The sequence below is a fragment of the Euprymna scolopes genome, chromosome 19 (assembly GCF_053919585.1).
Source record: "Euprymna scolopes isolate OS-2025 chromosome 19, ASM5391958v1, whole genome shotgun sequence".
NCBI lineage: Eukaryota > Metazoa > Mollusca > Cephalopoda > Sepiida > Sepiolidae > Euprymna > Euprymna scolopes.
Window position 1 is genome coordinate 78,758,170 of NC_136500.1, and position 23,717 is coordinate 78,781,886.

Below are 23,717 nucleotides of genomic sequence, written 5' to 3' on the forward strand. Positions count from 1 at the left end.
TAAATAGTCCACGGATTTCAATGTCTTTAGAGTAGTTTAAAGGATTTTTAGGAGGCAATATATGGGCACAAGTTCCTATTTGAAAATTCAAATATTTCAGATTTGCATTAAATTTGATCCATAATCATTAGATGCCAGTGAAGCAAGATTCTCTAAATTTCAATATTTTCTTCTCATAAAGCCTAAAAATTTTATCTTTCATGTAATGGATTCTGATCAAAATTGGTAAACAAGGATTCTAGATGTGAAGTTTAGTAGCATTAGATATTGATTTTAATATTTGTAAGGCGTTATAAAAGTAGTACAAAACTGTTCTGTTTGGGAATTAATTTTATACAAGTTGGCATAGATTGAAATTTATTTGTAATAAATATGGTTTCATTACAGAAAAAGGATGATGAATTTTATTAACGATTCCGTGGGTGGCATTTTTAGTGGGTCACTTTATATTTTGACTGAAAGGTTAAGGTTAGACTCATCTTTGCCATGTCAGAGATTATAATCTTAAAGATTACATCAGTTTTGGAAAACCAAGTATTATCAAGATTTAGTAGTAGTACTAGTAGTAGTAGTAAAAGCATCTGTTTTGGTCTGCCTGTTTCTATTGCAGTCACATCTAAGGAGGTGCCATTCGGAGCACTCTTGCTTGTCTTGACAGAGTACAAAATCAACTTCATAATTTAGTGGGAGGATGATCGCTTCTCATCCCTGCAGTCCTTTTCACAAAGAAGAGATGTTGCTAGCCTCTCTCTACTGTACCGTTATATTCATGGTAAGTGATCGACTGAGCCCCAATTCTTATCTCACCCCCCCCCCTGTAAGACATACACAGCAAAGAATTTTCCTCCGTCTCTTTCTCTGTACTAAAATAACAAACAGAATGAGCAGTTTGTTTCCTAGAGCATTCCATCTGTGGAACAAGATGCTACTTCTCGACGTCTACTTCTCAACAAACTACAGCATGGTCATCTTCAAGTCTAATGTAAACAAATGTAAATAGAGCCGTCCTTAAGTAATCCTCTGCTCATCCTATGAATTGTTTGTAATCGCTTTTGTGGTGGCGATTATCGTCCCACCAACAATCCATAACAACCCTTTTGTTGTTATTTAATGTTAAAACATGATACATATTAGAAAAAGATTCATTATATCGTTTTAGCTACAAACAGCTTTGTCACTCTCACAGGCCTTGGACGAACAACACCAGCGTCCTTTCGCCTGCATTGGTGGAATGAGTCAAAGACAACAAGGCCATTCTGGAATCAAAAGAAGGCTCTGAACTCTACTGCAAAGGTTGGGCCCGAGTGAAGGTTTCCAAAACATGGAACAACCTGTACGAGGGGTGGGGGTGGGGCTTGATGTACCTGCAGCGCCAAACGTGCAGACTATCGCACGCACCCTCACATACTGAATCCTTAGTGAGGTGTATTCCAATGCGGACTTGAGGGATGTCTTGGACACTGCCCAACAATGGATCTCAAGATGGAGTGAAACGCTATGACGATGATGATTTTAAGTAACAAATTTAAAGTTTAAAGGCACGTCGATCGATTAGTAGGAGGAGTGGGTATTGATGATAGCCTCACACTCTCTCGGTGACTAAAATGACGTCATTAACAGAATTCTGTCATCATAGATAACTTAAAAGTGACATTTGTTTTGTTTATTTCGAAGCTGACAATTAGTTTTACTGTTTGGTAAACAACCATACGAACTTGTACGGCCCACCTCTACTCCCTCACCGGACTAGTTTTCAAGCTATCTACACTAATATTTATTTCTTTTTCTTTTTTTTTTTAACTTTTATTCACCCCCAAAATAGGGCAGATTGCTAATGAAATGTAAAAAGCTGCTGTGATCAGGGCTATACTTAAAAGAGTATTCTAAATGTTGATACAGTCAGGAGAGCAGGGAGGGAATTCCAAAGGCTAGCTATTCGAGGAAAGAAATTATCAAATAGAAAGCCTTCCAGCATCTGGGTACCTCTACAATAAAGGAGCATGATTTTGTTATTGTCGGGTCAGTCTGGAGTATTTATACCAAAGAAGCACCATTTGTATTGAAAGTAAATTGGTATCAATCAGCTGGGTATAATTTTGTTGGAACTACATGAAGGTTGCGACATCTATGAGTGAAAGTGGTCCTATGGAACAGACTAGATTCGAACTTGCATACCCACATCGTCAGTCCTTAGCATTATACAGCATCACCTCCCATTATTATTATTATTATTATTATTATTATTATTATTATTATTATTATTATTATGATGTCATCTTGATTATCATTTTCACATTTTGGCTGATATAATCTCCAACCTTCTTCAGGTTCATCTTTTTTGAACTTGCAGACAATTTATTTCACAAGGGTTGATTTAACAATCAGTTCTAAGGACAATCTTCTGGAGGTTAAAAGTTTACTACTTATGCAGAATAAGGACCGCATTATTGTTGGCATATTCCAGACAGGTTAGTTAAACTATCAGGAAGTACTGAAATGCTTAGCCAATGAAATTGCAGCAGCCAATAATTGGCAAACATTATCTTTTAAATTTTTAGGTGAAAGTACAGAATAGTTAACAAAAAAAAAAAAAAAAAACTTTTTCCTGCCAAAATAGTATTTCAGCACAGTTTGTAAACTGCATAATTACCTTCTTTTTTTTTTTTTAATCAAAATTACTGTTTTCAAATTATAATTATGCTTTTGTTTTTAATTTTTGCCTGTTAGCGTTTTATATATGGGCCTTCATTTTAAGAAAAACAAAAAAAACAAAAAACAAACAAAAAAAAAAAAAAACAGTTTGTTTGACACCTTAAAAATTGGCAGCATTTTCATGAAAAAAAAAAAAAAAAAAAAGCAAAGTTTTTGCTTATCACCTTTCTCAGCTTACATAACCTGCTCGAAATATACAGACGATAATCCGGTCACTAGCACTAAAATAGCAATATTTACTACAGGTAATAATAACTAACAATGACATAAAAATTGATTAATGCCACTGCCTGGACATGGCTGATAGAATGAGAACAATCAACCGCTTTTAACATTTTTATACACCAACATCTTATTTTGCTGTGGAGCAACTCACCTAGAAGAAGGAAATCTCTGAAATTCATTTAATTCTCAACTTATTGCAGTATTATTTCTCCTGGTCACTCGATTTACGCAATACTGGCTCAGAAACAGTGCAAGTTAGAGATTGTGCAGTCTTTGCTCCACTATAAATTTATGGTATATTAACCCTTTTTAGGTTATTTGATGCTAAATTCAGTAATTTTAGAAAAAGGTTTCATGCTTCAAGTTCTTTATATCTTCAAATATTTATCATGTTTGGTACTACATTGTTATTTTCATGGTAAGTGTTTGACTGAGCTATAATCTATGGTACTCCCTCTGTAAATTTTTCACAGAAAGTAGCGTTCTAGCCATCTACCACAACAAAAACCCTTCCTTTCTCCGTTTATGTAGTTAGAACCAAATGAAACTTCCATTAATAGAGCTTCTATCCAAGAACTTTCCACCTGTGGAACACAATATCACGGGAGTGCTTCCCTGCTGACTACAACATAGTGGTCTGCAATTCAATCTCAAATATTCATGAATCTATCCTCTTAAGTAATCAAATCCCGCACTTTTCACCCATTGTATCCAATCTACAGCCTTGGTCTTTTCAACGCTAAGGTTAATATGCATCTCCTGTCTTTGCAATAATCAGCTTTCGTTTTTGTTATTTCCTTACATGAAGTGGCTTCATGCCTTGTCTCCAGTGATTTCCACTAAAAATGAAATCCTCTCATACTATTGTTCTACATCCAATTGGCAATCTTATTCTCAAATTCACTGCAACCTTTCTCTCAGAGACGTGATGTTGCTAGTCTCAGTCTTTTCTCCAAATACTATTATGGCATGTATTTCTCAGAATTGTCTGATCTATTCTGTGCTTCTTTGTTCCAGATAATTTGACTTATTGGTCGCTAAGTTTCCATCAATTCACTGTATTAATATCTCATTATAATACAGCTTCTTATTCCATTAACTTCTTTCCAATGATTGCAAGGTTGTGGAACTCTTCCTGCTCACTGTTTTCCTTCTACCTAAAGCCTTTGTCATTTCAAGAAGATCAATATGCATCTCCTGTCTTTGCAATAATCAGTTTTCATTCTTGCTAGTTCCTTACATCAAGTGGCTTCATGCCTTGTCTTGAGCAATTTCCACTAAAAATAAAATCCTCTCGTACTAGTGTTCTAAATCCAATTGGCAATCTCATTGTCCATTATTTTCAAATGACTTTGGATTTTGATAAGTGGCTACTCATTAGTATATATATATATATATATATATATATATATATATATATATATATATATACATATATAAAAAAGTAGGCACCCGTTCAAAGCATATCCATTTTCTTTTGAGATAGGAGATCAGCCAATCATACTATGTATCAATTTCATAATCTTTTAGTTTCATTCATTTTTTTTTTTTAGGCTTTTATTTTTGGTGTTAGTCATGTCCGTGTGTTTGGCTTATATAAACACAAACATGTGACTTCGGTACAAACACAAACAGAGACAACAATTATTGAGGTTTATTTCTGTTTGAAGACAAACACGTGCACTCTAAGGAACTTGTTTTCATCTTGGTCCCAAGCCAATGTAAAGAAATACACCTGATTGTTGTGGGAGTGTAATATCAACAGCTTTATTAGCTTGGTCATAATGTTAAGCATCATTATACAGAAACTATTAGTTATAAACAACGGCAAGTGTGATGCGCTTGTACACACACACATATATATATATATATATATATATATATATATATATGGATATATATCTATACTCCTATAAATTCGTTTTTCTTTTGTGTGTATTGATATTCATATTAAAAACCCTCTTTTCTATTTATTTAAAAAGAAAATACAATTTTGTTATATATGGCGTGTGGAATTGCATTCACTAGCAAAAGATCTAGCAAATTTGCATATTCTTTTAAACATTCATTTTGATTAATTCCCTATTAGTGTCTTCGATTTTTTAATTGGATAATCATCTTTAGTTCACTATTACGTATAACTATATTCATGCAAATATTCTACATGATTTATACTTGCATAATATTTGCGTAAAAAGTTTATAGTAAACAAAATTGTTTCCATATATATTTATGTATACATATATATTTTTGTTGCACAAATTTTGCCTACCAAACTCCTAGAGTTTTTGGTCTAAAGACATGAAACTTCATATATAAGGTATTTGAATCCATGCAAAACTTTATATTTGGGTTTTAGCCCAGGAAAATCGGGCTAAAGTGTGAAAATTAAAAAAAATGAAATTTGCCAGGTGAAGGTCGAACGCCGACATTACGAATGCATAACGTAGTTGCTATTGGTCCATGTTTTGATTTTTAGCCTTGCAGTAAACATGTTTTCATAGCCCAGTCATTTACGGCAGAGGCAAAATAATTTGTGAGCTGAACGTTTTGGTTTCGATTCTTGGTGGTGGCGCATGAGTCTTTTTTTATACATTTTAAATCATTACTATATATTGCATCCAATCTATCTATCTAGCTATCTATATCTATAAAAGTGAAAATGTCTGTCTTTTCTCTATGGTAATTAAGGAAGACTATTATACAGAAAGACATTACTTTACATATTCACACTTTTTAATATATACATATGAACAGTACATAGGGCCCAAGCAAAACCGGGCGGAACTGATATATATCTATAAAAGTGAACGTGCTTGGTTGTCTGTGTGTCTGGCTGTGTACATTTCGCTACGCAATAACTGTCAATTTTTAGTCTACAGACTCGAAATTTGATATACAGGATACTGAGATGTGGGAAAATCAATGTGATTGGTTTTCGGCCAGATATTTGGCTGTTAAGGGGTCAAAGTTCAACGATTTGACCTTTGAGAACTCTACCAAACTCCCACAATTTTGGGTCTAAACACTTGAAATTTTAGATATAGGTTCCTTGGACATAGATCTAACTTAACTTGATTTGAGATCAAAACCATAAATGCTATAATAGGGGTCAAAGTTAAAAAATTGACCATTTTTTTTTTTTTTTTTGCTCAGCATACACCTACAAACACCCGGGCAACGCCGGGCACCCATGCTAATATATATATATATATATATATATATATATATATATATATATATATATATATAAAGTTTTTTCCAAAATCCAAAATGTTGTCCATCTTACCATTTATTTCTTTCAGCATGTTAAAATGTTCAATTTTTGACAGCACCTGTTTCATAGCGCAGAAACAATCATATTATTACATCAATTTTTGAATATTTTCCACCCTAACTCATTAGAAGAATAAGAACTCATTAAATTTATAAAGAAAAGAATTTGAGCACGATTACATATATCTGAAAAATCGGAAGAGTAATGATAATTGTGTTATGATTGTTATATATATTTCTATATTTTGTCTTAAAACATTAATTCTCTCTTACTCTGAAGTTTCCAACTATGTGCTAACGAGCAAAATTATAGCTAGGCTATATAAATGTTATTTTGCTGTTTTCTTCTCTGAGGATAAGTGCCATTCTTTGAAACTTCAGGGAATAAGGAAATAATCATTTTTAATCTGTATCCCTTGTTTCGCATAATAAATGTTGTAAATTTTAATTTGCAAAAATTTTAATTTCCTTCACATACCGATGGTCTATCTCGAATATTGGATAGTCTTATGAATATTAGTATTAATATTTATACATCCCCTTCAAATTTCCACCATACATATGCATACACACTTCTTGCTTTATTTTACTTCAATTAATGTTCTTAGAAATCAAGGGCTTCCTTCTTGGGGCCAACATTTAATCTCTATATGAGATACATACATATACGAATATTCTATATAAATATCCGAGTGCTCAATCAAGCTTCTCCTTTCCCTCTCAAACGTTGAGCTAGTAAAGAACATTAATTGACCAATTAATCACGTTATATAGGCTATCATTTAAGTAGTTTAGAAAATGACAATTAGTCCAGGAACAAATCCTGTATATATTATACAAATATGTAAACATATACATATTCCTAACTTGGGCCTTGCAGCTGGAGCAAAGTGTAGTACCTGTTCTGCGACTACATTTCACCTTTTCAGTCCTCGATCAGCAGAGAAGAAATCCTTCTAGGCTGAGGCAATTTTTATTTTTGTTCCTATCCAGAGGGTCCCTTTTTGGGGAGCTGGATTTCCCCCTCATTCTGTTTAACTCTGCCCTCGTGGAGAGGCAAGTTAATAGGAACATAAAGGAAAGTAGTGTGTGTGTCCAACTAAAGGTAAAAAATTACAAAACAAACACCGGCAAAGTTAGGAATATCCTTGAATCGCGACATCCTAGATAAATAATATCTAAAATTAAAAAGTAATTATTCATTCTTTGAGGATCAACTGGGCCATATTTCATCAAAAGGAGGAGTGAGTGGAAAGAAACTTGAAAAAGGTGGTTGTAGTAGTGTTCTAGAAGTCTCTTTAATCTCATTTAGTTTCAGTAGCGGTTCAGGGCGAGTCAGAGGTGATAGAGGAAACTGGAAAAACAGTGGGAAGAGGAACAGAAAGGGAGAGAAAAGGAGAGAGAGAGAGAGAGAGAGAGAGAGAGAGAGGGGGGGGCGATAAAGACATAGAATGTTTTTTTTTTTTTTACACAGTGATCACCACTTATCAAGGCCCGGAAGCCACTCAGGAATAAGGGTTATTGCAAGTACATTACGTTAGTGTGGAGATTTGATGAAGTGTTTAATTAAGGGGGCGGTTCATTAGGAATTTGTTACCATTGGACTTGAAGATCCAAGTTGTAGTCCAGAGGGAAGCAGGCAGACGGAACAGAGTTCCACAGGCGTGCAGTTCTAAGAAAGAAGCTTTGTTCATGGAATCCGCGTTTTGATTTAGGCACAGATATAGAGTGGGGGAAATTTTTCACAGTGGATTCAGCTAGACGGGTGTTTTTCGTGAAAGATTGGCGAGGGGGGACCAGAGATTGGAGTTCAGACGAGCACCTTCCATGAAAATAATGATAAAACAAGGATAGGCTCGCAACGTCTCTTCTGTGGGAGAGAGGTTGCAGCGTAGAGAAAAGGGCATCCCCCACTAAGCCACGAAGTCTATTTTGTACTCTGTCAAGGCATGATAGGCTGTTTTTGGCCGCTCCTGCCCAGATATGGCAACAGTATTCCATCTTTGGACGTACTTGGCTTGAATGTGTAGTAGAAATATGTTATACGTTAATCATTTTACTTTTTTAATGGCGCCGGACAACACCAAATAACCTTGCTAGTACATAAATAAAAGTTTTACCGTTTTAAAAGCTAAAAATTAACAGATTTTTTCTTTACACAATTTTTTTTCCAGCAAATAAAAATATAAGTGTATTTCATATTTAGCTATATCGAAAATTATCAGAGATTACCACGTTACAATCATATTCTAAGATTTATTTATGGGCGTTTTAGAGGCGGTGTTGGATCCAGTTGATTAAAGCAAGAGAAAAAACAAAAAAAGGGAATCTTTAAATGTTTTAATTTGATAATTTTTATCACCTTTTCTAAAGCGTAGAGATGTTCTGATGGATCGCATAAAGATTCCAACCAGTTTATCTGCTTTTAAAACTTTGATATAGAATCTAAGCCTACTCGAAATCAATATGAACGTTTTGAACGAATCCTTATTAGAAGTTAATCCAGCAGAAAAGATGTCAAATGCAAATATTTATTCACAAAAACCAGGATAACATTTAATAAAAAAAATTATCTAATCTGTGCTTATTTAAATAAACAAAGATAATAAAAAGAAAAACGGATTTACAATAATTTGTAAATCTTAGCAGTAGTAGCAACTTATCTCTAATGCATATATATTTCCCAAAACCTCTGGCCTTGATGAAGGGGAGACTAAAACTTGCTATGGTTTCAAATGATACAGTAAGAGGAGACTCAATTCCAAATATTTCTCGTGTTATATCGCCCCTCTTTTGGAAACAGGGTACAATTATGAATATCTCCAGTATCAAATAATCCTTATATACACTGTGAAATTTACTTTATGTATGAAAATCAAAGAGGGGAGGCATAGCATATGAGAAATATTTGGAATCAAGTCTCCCATTGCTTTTATTTCAGATTATTTGAAACCATAGCAGCAAGCTCTGGTCTCTCCTCCATCAAGGCCAGAGATTTGGAGAAATATCAGATATTTTGTAATTGTAGTTGCAAAACTAGAAAAACAAATGACACTGATTGGAACATTTTATGACTGTAAAAAAGTGCCAAAAATAGACTCTGGATAATAGATGATCTCCTTAATGTGCGATCTTAAGGGCAAATATCACATAGCCCATTACACAATTCAGGTCATTAGCTTTCCAACGAGCCTTCATTTGTTAAATTCTGATCAATAGTCACTGAGATTTGAAACTTATAAAATTGCCAAAAAAAAAAGGCGGTATATGGATATATGTATACTCATAGCAAAATTGAATATTGGAATGCTCATATCTTTGGGACAAAACTACATGAAGATTTACAGGATTTTTGAAGATTTAAATACTATTCTATAGTTAAAATTTTATAACAATTGGTAAAAAAATAACCTATATTTTCAAACCAATAAAATATGCCCAAATTTGCCTACTTTCGTCTATATATATAGTGTCCTGGCAAGCCAACTTCAGTTTTGTTGTTTTGGTATTAATTTTGCTTAGGGTTTTTTTTTTTTTGTTTGGTTGTCTCCGCTGTGGCATTGCCAGGCCACTAACACACACACACACACACTAGCTGTCCCGACTAGAAATTGCCCAGGAATCTGTATTTCTATTTTTGTTTTGCTTATGACGTTTTAAACAATAAAATACTGATAAAATCCACCCAATAAATGTCATACTGACATTTATTGGGTGAATTTTTACCATTATTTTGTTTAATGTTCAATTTATCAGCGATTATCGATACTCCCCAGATGACTGTCTCATGTCAACCATTTTTCTCCTGTTCTAACTTAAAACTCAACACTACTTGTGTTTGAAAGTAAATAAACGTTTTAAAATAAGTTTAAGCACACACACACACACAAAATACTACCAGATAGGTAGTGGAGTAACTTATCTTGTCTTTGGTAACATTTTTTATATATTTGTTTTTGACCACATTTTAGTTTTTTGACCGTAATGCCAAAATGGCCATTTTTTTATTTTATTTATTTATTTTTTTTTTTTTTTAAACCAAAATATTTTTTTAAAAATAGGATTTTAAAATTTAAATTTAATGACTATGGTATCGTTTACTCCTTAAATTATGAATTAATGACCAAATTTTTATAAAACAATAATTTTGTTAAGCTATAAACATCTATGTATAAAATTATTGGGTATGCTACTTCATCCAAAAAGAGAAATGAGATTACTCTTTTAGACGATTACATGTCAACAGCATGAAAACTAGGCAGTAACAACAAATTTTTTTTTTTTTTAAATTTAAAAAAGATTTTAGTCTTTAAAAGGAGGCTCAGTTTCAGATAAAATTTAATTCAAAATGATCACCACTTCCGGACAAGATAGCGTTTTTAAGTACATACAACAGGTAATTTTGACCATTTTCCTCATGCTCAGCAATTATGAGAGTTTTTCTGCTGAAAATATACATTAAGAAATGTTATAAATAAAATTATGAGGCAAAATTGTAACCAGACATTCTATGCTACCTCTACACACACATATACTTGTCCTTCCCGACATGCGTAGGATTCAAAAACTGTTCTCTTTTTCGTATGGTCTATGACTTTCTTTTCTTGCATTTTTACTTCAATATCCTGAAGATGTCCTCTGAAATAGGGACGAAACGTTGATTATTTTAATAATTTCATCCGGTTTTTCTATTTTTCTCAAAACATTATATATATATATATATATATATATATATATATATATATATATTATATATATACATATATATATATATATATATATATATATATATATACATACACACACACACACGTTTGTTAATTTGACTAGGAGTGAATTTGAGAAAAAGATTGCTAAATAATAAAATTCTGGGTACCCTTATGCATAAGATATGAAGACAGGAGTAATAATTTAAAAAAAAAAATGATTAAAAATGAAAAAAAGATTTTAAATACAAATAATTACAGTCGGATACCACACAAACACATTGACACAAATGTTCTCATTAGAATCCATAACTTAAACAACGTCAAGCCAGGTCAGTACCAAATGGTAACTAATTGGGAATACCAGGCACTTGACGTAGGCAGACATCAATACATCCCTACAAGAACTGTAAAAACCTAATGTTGTCATTACCTCTGATGGCGATATATAAACAACTGGGGACCACTGGTGAATTTAATATTCCTATGAAACTTCCTCCAAAGGAGAAAGCCATTTTAACTTGCCGAGGTTGAGTGCCACTTTGGTACAGGTACGGTACAGTTTGTGTAAAATATTTAGGTGCTGCTACATTGTGAGAGCAAAATTAAAAAATCGAAAGATTGAATTTCAAGTAAAACAAATGGTATCTTCTTAATTGTCATGTCGCAAATAACAGATCCAAAATTTACGAAAAATGGTAAGATAGAACAATAATTATGAATGCAAAAAAAAAAAAGAAAAAAAAAATCGAGGGATTTGACTAAAGTTGACTAAATAAAGAAAAAGAAAAGTTGACAGAAGTAATTAACTTCTGATATTTTCTGAGAACCGAGTTACTTCCCCTTTTGCTTACGTCACATGATGCAAGCGAAATTCAAAATGTCGGACACATTTGTTCCTCATATTTATCAAATATTGTTTTTAATTAATAATTATTTTTTTATCTTATCGTTTTTTGTAGTTTTTGGATATGCTACTATTTGCGACATGATAATTAAGTAGATACCTCGTTTTATATGAAATACAATATTTTGATTTTCGAATTTCGTTCTTATGATGTAAAAGCACCAATATTTATAACTTATCTGTTTAATCTTTTTATCGATTATCGATGAACTATAAACAATGTGAAAAGAGCGGACCGTACATGACCTGCATGCATCATAATATGAACCTTCATTTGCCAAGATAAAAAAAAGAATAAAAAAAAAAAAAGATACAAGTATTTCTTGAGAAAAATAAAATATATAGAAGATAAATGAATATTAGACGCATTTCAATCTTGCATTAAGGAAACATTGAATGGATCAGAGGGGATTGCAAATTGGATTGTTATGGTGACTGAACTTATGCATCCATCACCTGAAAGTTTCATCTTTGTTGCAGATATTAATGGTGTGCGACTAAGAAATCAACCTCTGTCATGGATGTATATCAGAAGTTGAGACATGTCATTGAATTCCTGTCATAAGTGTATTGTATAATATAAAATATTAATATATATTATATACTAGCTTTGGTGCCCGGGTGTTTGGAGGTATGTGTTGAGCAAAAAAAAAAAAAAAAAAAAAAAAGTGGTAGTAGGCAGGCTTGAACCCATACTGCAAAGGAGGAAAAGAATGTGAAAAAAAAACGTGACGTCTTTGCTGTTGTGTCCATTGCCAAACCGAAAGTGGCAACGGTCTAAATTAAGGCTAGTCAATCGAAAAGAGGGGATGACTTTTGAAAATATCAGCGAAAAAAGCGACCCCTCCTTGTAGAAAAGTATCCAGTTGAGGGTGAAGGAATTAATGTTTTTAGCCAATTTTTCGATATTTGTCGTCCGAAGGGTCGAACTTCAAATTGATACCGATCTCGTGAAAATCCGTCGCCTCTGTCAAAAGTTTTGTACAAACATACATAAACAGACAGGTGAGATGTATTTTATAGATAATACACTTTGAGAATGTGTGGTATGAGGCAATAATTTATTTTCTTCACGTGTGATGCATAGTTTGCATAGATCATCATCATATTCAGTTTAACATCTGTTTTACATGCTGGCATGTGTTGGACGGCTTTTAGAAATTGACTTCCAAACTAACCTATTTCTGACCAGGTTTTTACTTATCCCCTCTTTCTCTAAAATCCATTCTTATCACTTTCTTCAACGTTCTCTTTTTCTGCCACTTGAGTCTGCTGCCTCAACTGTTCTACATACACCTACTTAAAAAAAACAAAACAAAAAAACATCCATTCTTTTAATATGACCATACAAACATATCTTTCTATATTGTTTATATTTTATCTTCCTATGGAAGTCATCAGACTCATTCTATCATTCTCATATCATTTCTCTCCATGCAACGCATGTCCTCAACTCTAAATGGTTAGGTTTCACTTTCATACATTTAAACTTATAAGTGTTTTGTTATTTTTTTTTTCTTACAACTAGTGTCATAATATCTTATTATCAGTGAGTAATCTATATATGGAAATGTCAATGCCTTTGTACGTGTTCCCTATAAAAAGAAAGATTGGTGAATCCACATAAAAACTGTATTTTTATGTAAAATCTTTGGGGGTATTGGGGGTTTCAAATTACTAAATACATTCTCTAAGAAACTATGGAGCCATAACCTCTCTTAAAACTTCTAACATATACTCATTTTCATGATATTTAAATAATACATATAAATCTTTCCAGGAAAAACAATGAAAGCATTCCCGTAGACCATTCCTGTAATGCCCTGTTCCCTGTTGATTATAGTGTAATGCTGGTTCTGTGCAATTCTAGGAGATCCATCCTCCAAGGCTTTGCTTTCTCTCTTTAAGAAGTTTATTGCTAATCACCCGAGGTGCCCTGCTGGGAATGTCAACAGGGCTGCACAGGCATATTTTGCAGAGTCAGAGGGCTCCTCCTTTAGAGCACTGACTTTATCAATCCCACTTTCTAACCCTTGTGTCACAGTTCTTGCAGTGGGAGAGAAATAAATACCTAAACACCCTTAAAACGTAAACTATGTATACATTTATGAATTTTAAATCATTTTGTGCAAGACACTAATTTAGAGTTTTCCAAAATTTCAGCTTCTTCTGACAATATCGGAGGGGTTCGCAGTAAAAACAAAGTATTCATTTATTTATTGCGAACCATTATCCTCATCTTTTTTTTAGTAGTTGTTTCACAACGTTTCGGCCAACTATTCCTCTGACCACGACGGGATAGGAACTCCGGATCTCCTATCTGCATCCTCAGCAATTACTGCCTTCCATAACTGTTTTTCGTCTCACCACATCTTGGCCAACTAACCCTCTGGTCGGCTTTGGGTAGGATTGAAACCACCATCTTCAGACAATGCTCACCTGGAACTGTATCACCTGACGAAGGCCAGAGGAATAGTTGGCCGAAATGTCGTGAAATAACTAAAAAAAAAAAAAAAGATGAGGATAATAATCCGCAATAAATAAATGAATAAATAAAGAATCGTAATCATAGGATTATTAGAAAACTCGGATGAACAATGCTTTTTAACTATGCTTATGACACCATGCTACTTACTAAATAAATGAATAAATAATACAAATTACTCATCTCAATAATGAATTCCAATTAATTAAATAGTACGATTCTTCAAATAATCACATGGAATTAAATCGCATAAGAAAAAAAGAACTCTTTCATTTTCAAAAAAAAAAAAAAAAAAAAAAAAAAAAAAAATTGCTAGCTTATCCCACGTTCTTCTAAGACCAATTTATTCTACAATTTAGATTTCAATTCAAATGTGTAAAAATATACATGTTTCCACATATAAGATCCACCAAAAAAAAAAAAAAAAAATATTAAACCATTACGATAATCTCGTTTTAATTATTTGGTTCTGTTCCAATTCAGTGTTGAAATTTTAGATTATATACACATTCTTTGTTGCATGATTTTGAATCGCATAAGAACTCATCCAAAAACCTGTTTCTTTCATTTTCACTTTATGTCTACCATGAGATAATTTTTTTTTTTTTTTTTTAATCAAAGTGTGACCAAAGAATATAGTAAGGAATGAACGAACAGAACCTTGAACTGCAGATCTTCCTCCACTGACACCCCCACACAACCTCTGCCAACAATCACTTGTATATATTTGGCAACTGATTTCAAAACCAAAGCCAACGAGGGTTTCTTTTCTCCCTTGCTTGAGAATAGTTTAACCTACATGTAAAAAAAAAAGTGAAGGGAGGCCTTCGCAGCATATGTATCTTTAAATTGTCAGCATGAAGTGAATGCTGTTATACAAGAGGCTCCTCAAACTTCACGCAATTCTATTAAATAAAACTGTACATAGAAATGCATAAAACAAATCCAAAAAATCATACTTGATATTAAAAATAAAGATTTCATGACTCCAAAAGATATATTTTTACATTTTTTTGTTATTTTCAGACAGTTAAAATGGAAATACGAAAATATATTTATGATATTTACGGTCGTATGCCATAAATATATTTTCATAACTTACTACTTAGCTCTACTCACATATTGAGCACTGTCGAAGTAAATACTGAAAATTGATAAAAAAAAAAAATACGATATCTCCTTATAACATTTTATATATGTATATATATATATATATGTATATATATATATATATATATATATATATATATATATATAAAATGTAAATATATATAAGTTTCGTGGTTCAATTTTAAATTCTGAAAAAAAAAAAAAAAAAAAAAAAAAACACATAGAGACATATATTCGATTTAAGAATTATATTGCTTGACAAAGGAATATATAGAAGGGGTTATTTTAATTTCCTTAATCCATGGATTTTCAACAATGGAATGACATTGGACTCCTTCCGATAATGGACTACCCAGGTTGTATCAACTTCTCTTTTCGTATAATTTTCTCCATATAATTATCCACAATCACTCAAAAAACTATTTTCAATAATTGTGCTGAAAAGCAAAATAGCGTCCATTCGCAGCTGAACATTTTGCTAACTGCATTTCATTTCCTCTAATGATATGAGCCATTGTAGAAAATCCATGGATTAAGGAAATTAAAATAACCCCTTCTATATATTCCTTTGTCAAGCAATAAATTCTTAAATCGAATATATTTCTCTATATGTTGTTTTTTCAGAATTTAAAATTGGACCACGAAACTTATATACTGCTCTATTCTTAAATATTGAGCTTTTCATTTTTGGCTAGGATCTCCTTGAAAGTATTACTTCCAGTAATATCTATCAGGATTTGTCATCTGAATTTCTATCAGTGTCTTGTGAAATTGGTGTCGATAAGTTACGAGCCAGATGCCCGGTGTTGCCTGGTCGTACAATATGCTTAAACATATCTTAATAATTGCATATGTATGATTATAGAATCACTCCTCTATTGATCATTATATATTACGATGAATAATTTGCCCAGTGGACTAATCTGAAAAAAAAAAAAAAAAAAAAAATTTTTTTTAAAATAATAATAATGTTGTTTATCAAATTCTGTCTGAGTTTATTTACAATATCACGTCAGCTGATATTTGGGCTTGACGATGAATGCCCCCGAAAAGTCACTTCTGATTAATGTTTAGTTTTAGAATGAAGAAATGATTTGCTGCGATTTTAAATCGTGCCTCTTCTTTTATCGTAAATTGAACTTATTAAGAAAAAATTAAAATAAAATGGTGGTTTGAACAGGGAATCATCCGATTTGCAGTCAAATGCTCTACCAAGCTATATCTCCAGACGACAATAAATCTGTTTTTTAAGAAGAAATGATTTGTTGAGATCTTATTATTTCCCTCGGTCAGTGTAACGTAAAACATTCCCCTGCAAAAATTCTTCTTTATCTTTAAGAGAGATAAACTATTTTTAAGATTAGATTTTTTTGATTTTCGATACTTATCGGATTAATTTCTGTACAAAACATATCTAAGAACATTGCCAGACATATAAATTAACTTTGTGTGAAATTTGTAAAAGACAGGTTCCGAAACGGCTGAGCCTATGAGGAAGGAACTCCCACACACACACAAAGTGACTTTTCTATAATAGTAGATTATAAACGTAAATTTTATAGAAATACTAAATAGACTATTCAAAAAAAATGTTTTTTAATTGCATCAAGAAAAGCACTCCATATTATTTAATAACGTTTGTCTAAATGAAAATATGCAGCTTAAATATACACAATATATATGTATATATATATATATATATATATATATATATATATATATATATATATATATATACACACACAGGGGTACGGTAGCTATAGGATATGTTTTTTTCAGGTTATGATGTGAAATACAATGTTTTTCCGGACCCTGGTTACGGTATTTGCCCCACCTTACAGTGTTATTTATAATGCTATTTAATTATATACATGTCTATTATATACTGTACTGTATTTTGTTACTAATTTTTAATATGTACTGTATAAAATTTTGCTCAGGCCCCACCATACAGCAATCTCACCATACGATCCCAGTCCGGAATATATTAATGCCGTATCCTGGGGTTCTACTATATATATATATATATATATATATATATATATATTACGGGGGGTACCGTGTTTGGACTCCAGCTAGGCTCTGGAGTCCGAACACGGTACCCCCATAATAATAATAATAAAGGGTTGGGTTCGAGACTCCTAACAAACGGTTCCCCAGTTCAATACAAAACACCTGATGAAGACCAGAGGGCAAAACGGCCGAAACGTTGTGACTATAACAACCAAGATGAGGAAGTCAGTCCGACAATCTCAATAAATGAAAACACCTCATCTCAAAAATACAGACAATTATTAATAAAGATGAATGTCTGTGTGTGAGTGTCTGGTCACGAATAGGCTCCTATATGGTTGACTATTTTAAAAAACTGATTACATATAATGATACAAGATGTATCGAGACACAGGAATGGGTATGTTTGATCTGGCAGAACAGTGGTTTATTAAAATTGTGGGGTCTGCATTCGCGCCTGGTCCACAAAGTATGGAAATAAAAAATTTTAAAATAAAAAAAAAAAAAAAACGTTTACAAGTGTTTCTGATATAGATGTACATAAGAATACTTTGAGAAGTATGTTTTAACTTAAATAGGGATGGTATAATAAAATTATGGGGTGTTCGTTCGCACCTGACCTCCATAGAATGGAAATATGTCACAAAGTTTAACAAGGTTTTTTAATATAGATCCACAGAATATTGTGATAAGTGTTTCAGTGTGAACAGGTATGGTATAATAAATTCTGGGGTTTATCTATTTTATTTTTACTTTCATCATATTTTGCTTTGGTTTTGATACCCCCAAATTTAACCCAAATTTACAACCCTTCCTTTTCATAACCTATCATACTTTCAAAAATCAGAGTCCATTTTCTGTAGGCTGTTTTTGGACCCAGTCAACGACGGATACTTTTGCTAGTATATATAAGAGAATGAATACGAGAAAACCCATTCCAAGACGGATAACATTAATTTCCCCCTGAACAGAACAGTTTTGTGCCATTTTCATGTCCCCTTACAAAAATTAAAATCAAAATATAATTATACTAAACCAAATACTTAGAATCTTTATTCAAATTTTGATTAAAATATATGATTGAGTCTAAAAAGACATCTAAAATTTAAGTGGTCTTGAGAAAGAAATTGAAATTTAGAGAATCTTGTTTAATTCATGTCTAAAAAGTATGGATTAATTCAATTCAAATCTGAAATATTTGAATTTTTAAATGGGAGGTTGTGCCCATATTGTAACCTCTAAAACTTTAATACTTAAAACAAAACTGAATTATTCCACAAATTTCAATTAATTGATGTCTGATACCTAATGTTAAATTTTCCCTAACATATTTAATTTTTATGAATGGCTTCCACTCAGTTTTCTGCAAAGAAGGTAAAACAAAGTCAAACTAAACATAGTTCACATTACAACCCAATTACCCCTAGCAGCTGTGTTCCAAAATTCATAATGAGTGTATAATCAGTTTAGGAGTGAATCTTTTACACACAAATATATAAAAATATACACATAGAATGCTTTATATAAATAGAGATGTTGAATACTTTTGAAAAACATAACGTACATATCTTAAAACAATTTTCACAAAATTTATTTTATTGATATGTTTATAAGTTTCATATTTTTGTGTGTTAACAGTTGGATTATTTGTAGACAAGAGTTGATAATTTCTTAGATGAAAATAATGCCGCAGTTTTCGATGCAACGATCAAGATTTTTGTTTTTTTTAGCTGTTGCATGGATAATGCTTGATCATTTCATATTTTATTAGATCTTCGAATTTCTCATTCATTGTCATAATGCAGTCACAGGGAACCCTGTCATCATTTCCTTTGCATATCTCATTCTCTCTCTCTCTCTCTCTCTCTCTCTCTTCTATATATATATATATATATATATATATATTATAGTGTTGAGATTATTAAACAGAATCGTAAAAAATCAAAACTTTTAGGGGTATTAGAATCGGTATCTGAAAAATTAGTACCTAGTTTCCAATCCCCCAAACGATTCTTTTAATTATCTTTTTTTATTTAATTTTGTTTAAAGCAAAATCTTCCACTGCCGGTAGCAATGATAAAATAATAAATATTTCTTGCAATCTATAGATTATCCCTTACAAGTGCTTTTTTTTTTTTTTTTTTTTTTTTTTTTTGACACTTGAGAAAATATCTGCACATTTAACATGTGTCTTTATGATAATTGGGAGAAAAAATAACTGTTTCATAGTTAAATATTCAGAGATTTATAAAGAATCGGAATCGGTAGTCGTATCTGAATCGAGAATTTTGTAAGGAATTGATAATTGTATTAGAATGCGAAAAATATTGGAATCATAGGTTTTTGAATTCTTTGATAAGTATCGAAAAATCAATAATCGAAAAAATTTGATTAAAGATAGAACAGTCGGATTTTGACCAAAGTTAACACCCTTATACAGCCTTACATCATAAGTGCATTTGAAAATTCTTATCAACACACAAACAGAAGGGCATGGTGCATAAAATCAACAGCAGGTTCTTTGATAAGATAGAGGAACGTCCAAAATGAATGTTTCTGTTTAGAGCACAACTAAACCATGATACTTGACTTTTGCATTTTAAACTTTAATTCAAGCCATTATATAAATATAATTGTATAAAATCAACGGTGCAATATAAACTACAATGTGTTGTGTACTACGTCATTGACACACAATTTTAAGTCTATATAAAGTAGTCAGAAGTACATGTAATTTAACGTTGGATCACAAGTATTATTCAACGTTAATCTCGTTTGAAAATTAATAAACTATGACATCTTTTGACATTCTTTTTGTATAACTAAAATTAACTTCCATATTGTTATTATATAAAAGTATATTCTTCATTCTTCTTGTAAAAAAGTAAAGAAACTTGTTATTTTGCCTTTGATTTACATATGTTTGTAGTGTGTACAGATACTCTGTAAATTAGATAGTCACCTAGAAAAAAGATAACCCCTCTTTCTCTTTGAGACATTAAGAAACAGTGATTGAATCAGCATAAAGTAAAAGAAGTGGATAGAAATACACACGTAACTAAGAAAGCTAAGTAACTTGTTCAGTTAATTATAAATTACACTTAATTATAACGCTTATTAACACACGCACATCATATTTTTTTTATTACATTTTCGCCCCAAACAAGGCATATTGCCACTTTGATGTGGGGGGGGGGCTACTATCAGGGACCTAAGTTACAGGGGTCCTATGCAGGGAGTTTAGCAGCAAGATGTCTGTTCACATTACACTTGAACTTCTGCATGTCAGTACAGTTGGGGAAGCAGGGAACCTGAAGAGAGTTCCAAAATCCCGCAGTTCTGAGGAAGAAGCTATTAGAGTAAAAGGCTTTATTACATCTAGGGATCTCGACTGCGTAGGGGTGGAACTTTGCTGCTTGTTGGGTTTGTCAGGGGTATTTTCGTCGAGGGGGTACAAATGCTTATAGTTCGTCAGAGCACCCACTATTAAAATACTTGTAAAACAGGTAGAGGAATGCAACATATGTGTGTGTATATATATATATATATATATATATGGTTGGTGCAAAAATAATGTAGCTTTTTGGCGTTCAACTATGTAAAAAAAAAGACATTTTTGCACCAACCTAACACACACACCCACAACATTAAATTATTGTAAAAGCAGATACATATATTTGTAAATTTTTTGTATCCATTCATGAATGTTGAAAGCGTCTATTACTTTGAATGGCTGGAATATTGAAATACTCCATTTGGATTAAAGAAAAGGAGAAACAAACCCGAACATGACAAAATCTTCCCTTAGGAAATACATCTTCACACACACAAGAAATCTTTTTCGTTTTTTTTTTTTTTTACAAGGGAGTCACCACTTATCAAGACCCAAAGCCCACTCGAGAATAAGGAGTAATTATTTTAAAGTGGCAGTGCAGTAATCGTTAATGGTGTAGATTGGGTAGAATTGGGATTATTTAAGAGGACGGCTCAACAAGAACTTGTTTACATTGGACTTGAAGGCTATCATATTGTAATTGGCCAGGAAGCAGGCTAGTAGAACAGTTTTTATATATGTATATGTGTATAAGAATTGTTTGTTTTTTTTACAATTAACAAATAAAAAATAGCATTATGAGAAACATATAGGATGTAGAATTATAGTTTTATTATAAATTTAATACTTCGAGTGGTTTTCTGCTCTTTATCAAAAAATTTATTTCTTGATTAAAATTGGATGAAATACTGCATATTTAAAATTTTGTTAAATGATCATTCTTCGTCACAATGTACATGTCGGTCTGCACAAAATCTTTATATGAATGGCAAAAAGAATCATTAGCTTTTTATTATTATTATTATTATTATTATTATTATTATTATTATTATTATTATTAAATGTCAACAAACACATCTACCTCAGAATTAGTGATAAGTATAACCGATTCCTTCAGCAAACAAAGTTTTATTCCAAAACGAAATCCTTTTAAGTCTGTAAAAACTTATTTTTTCTTAACACCGACATTGGAGTTTAGACGCAAATTCTTTTTTCTTTTTTACTCTTTTTTCATTCCAAACAAGTCATATTACTACTGGAACGTAAAAGGGCTACTATTTCGGATCATGTTTAACAGAGAACTATTGGAATTTGAGCAGCAAGATGTTTGTTAACATTATATTTAAACTTCTGCAGGTTAGTACAGGGAGAGGAAAACTATTAAAATAGAAGGCTCTCCGGCATATAGGACCCCAAACAGTGAAGGGGTGGGATTTTGGTGTTTGTTGGGCTAGTCGAGAGTATGAATGCCAAAGAGGCACAAGTGCTACAAGCTCATCCGAGCACATTCCATTAAAAAACATTGTAAAATAGGCACATAGATGCAGCATTGCAGCGATGGGACAGAGGTTGGAGCTTGGCCAATAGTGTGGGACCTATTAGATGTGAGACTCATTTTGGACCCTGTCTAAGAGTGAAAGACTGGTGATAGATGCACCATCCCAGATATAGCAACAATACTTTGTGCATGGGCAAATTGTGGCTTTGTAAAGAGTGTTATTTGTCATGGCAACCAGTAGTTAAGATTTTTTTCGTTAAAAAGAAAGAAGTTTTATAAGGGATTCACATTCCTTCAAGTTTTATAAAAAGAATACATTTTTTGATAAAGGCCAGAGGACTGCTCGAAATGATAACACTGTTTGCATGTGTCCCATGGGGAAAATTTTTGTTCGTTAAATGTGAAGAAAGTCACAATTATTTTACTATTTTTACTTCAGATTATTTGAACTACTGTTCTCATCTTGCATATTACTTTCAAAACGTTTCAGCCGATGTAACCTCTGACATTTTTCAAGTGCGTCTTGCTGAATTCAGGAGTCTTTATGTTGGAGTCAGAAATCTGTATAAAATTTCTGAATTCCGTACATATTCCAGGGTTCGACAAGATGCACCACACAGAATGTTGGAGGCTACATTGGTTGAAGCGTTGTAAAAATAACACCTGAGAACAGTAGTCAGAACAATCCTAATTATCAATCCTCATCTCAAAACTGCCAAAACTATCGTTTTTATCTGAAAAGCACATTTCAAATTATAACCAAAGCATACAGGAATTTATATTATCACACACACACACACACACACACACACACACACACACACACACACATATAAAAAGAGCCCCCCGGACATAAATTTAAATCATAATGGAATCATGTGTCAGCTTCAGGAGGGAATTAGCTCCCTTGATCTCTTAAAACTTACTCAAGTAAAATAAAAAAAAAAAGTTTTTAAAAAATACAATGAAACGCTTAAGTTGATGAACTAAAAAAAATCTATGAAGGTTTCTGGATGAAATTAATCCAACTAAAATCTCAGTAAAAAAAAAAAAAAACAGATATTCTACCTAGAACATGCTTCAATGCTGCAGTTAAAAATAAGCTCAATAAATAATAGGTTTCATAAACCAGAGCTTTCACATTTTAAAGGGATTTATTTCCCCAATATTTGAAAGTATAATTTATGTTTGGGATTTTTAAATTCACCCTATTAATATGCGAATGCTCTGGTTGATATATAACCTATTTATTAGTGAGCTAGTTTTGTTTTTGTTTTTGTTTTTTACTGTGGTATTAATAATATGCTTAAAATTAAAAAAAGTTCATTCTCTTTCTCTCTATATATATATTTTAATATTTATTTATACAGACATGTACAGGCTTTGTTACACTGGCATGACAATGTTTCAATTTGTAGTTATTAATAACTAAGATTTCATCAAACCAAAAA

The 23,717-nt window shown here is 32.1% G+C and overlaps 1 protein-coding gene across 28 annotated transcripts in view; it reads right to left on the reverse strand.

The window, feature by feature from the left end:
• Window positions 1–23,717, reverse strand: part of LOC145239774 (rho GTPase-activating protein 39-like) — a 1,121,368-nt gene that overhangs the window by 443,607 nt on the left and 654,044 nt on the right. The gene's annotated exons all lie outside the window — the stretch shown is intronic.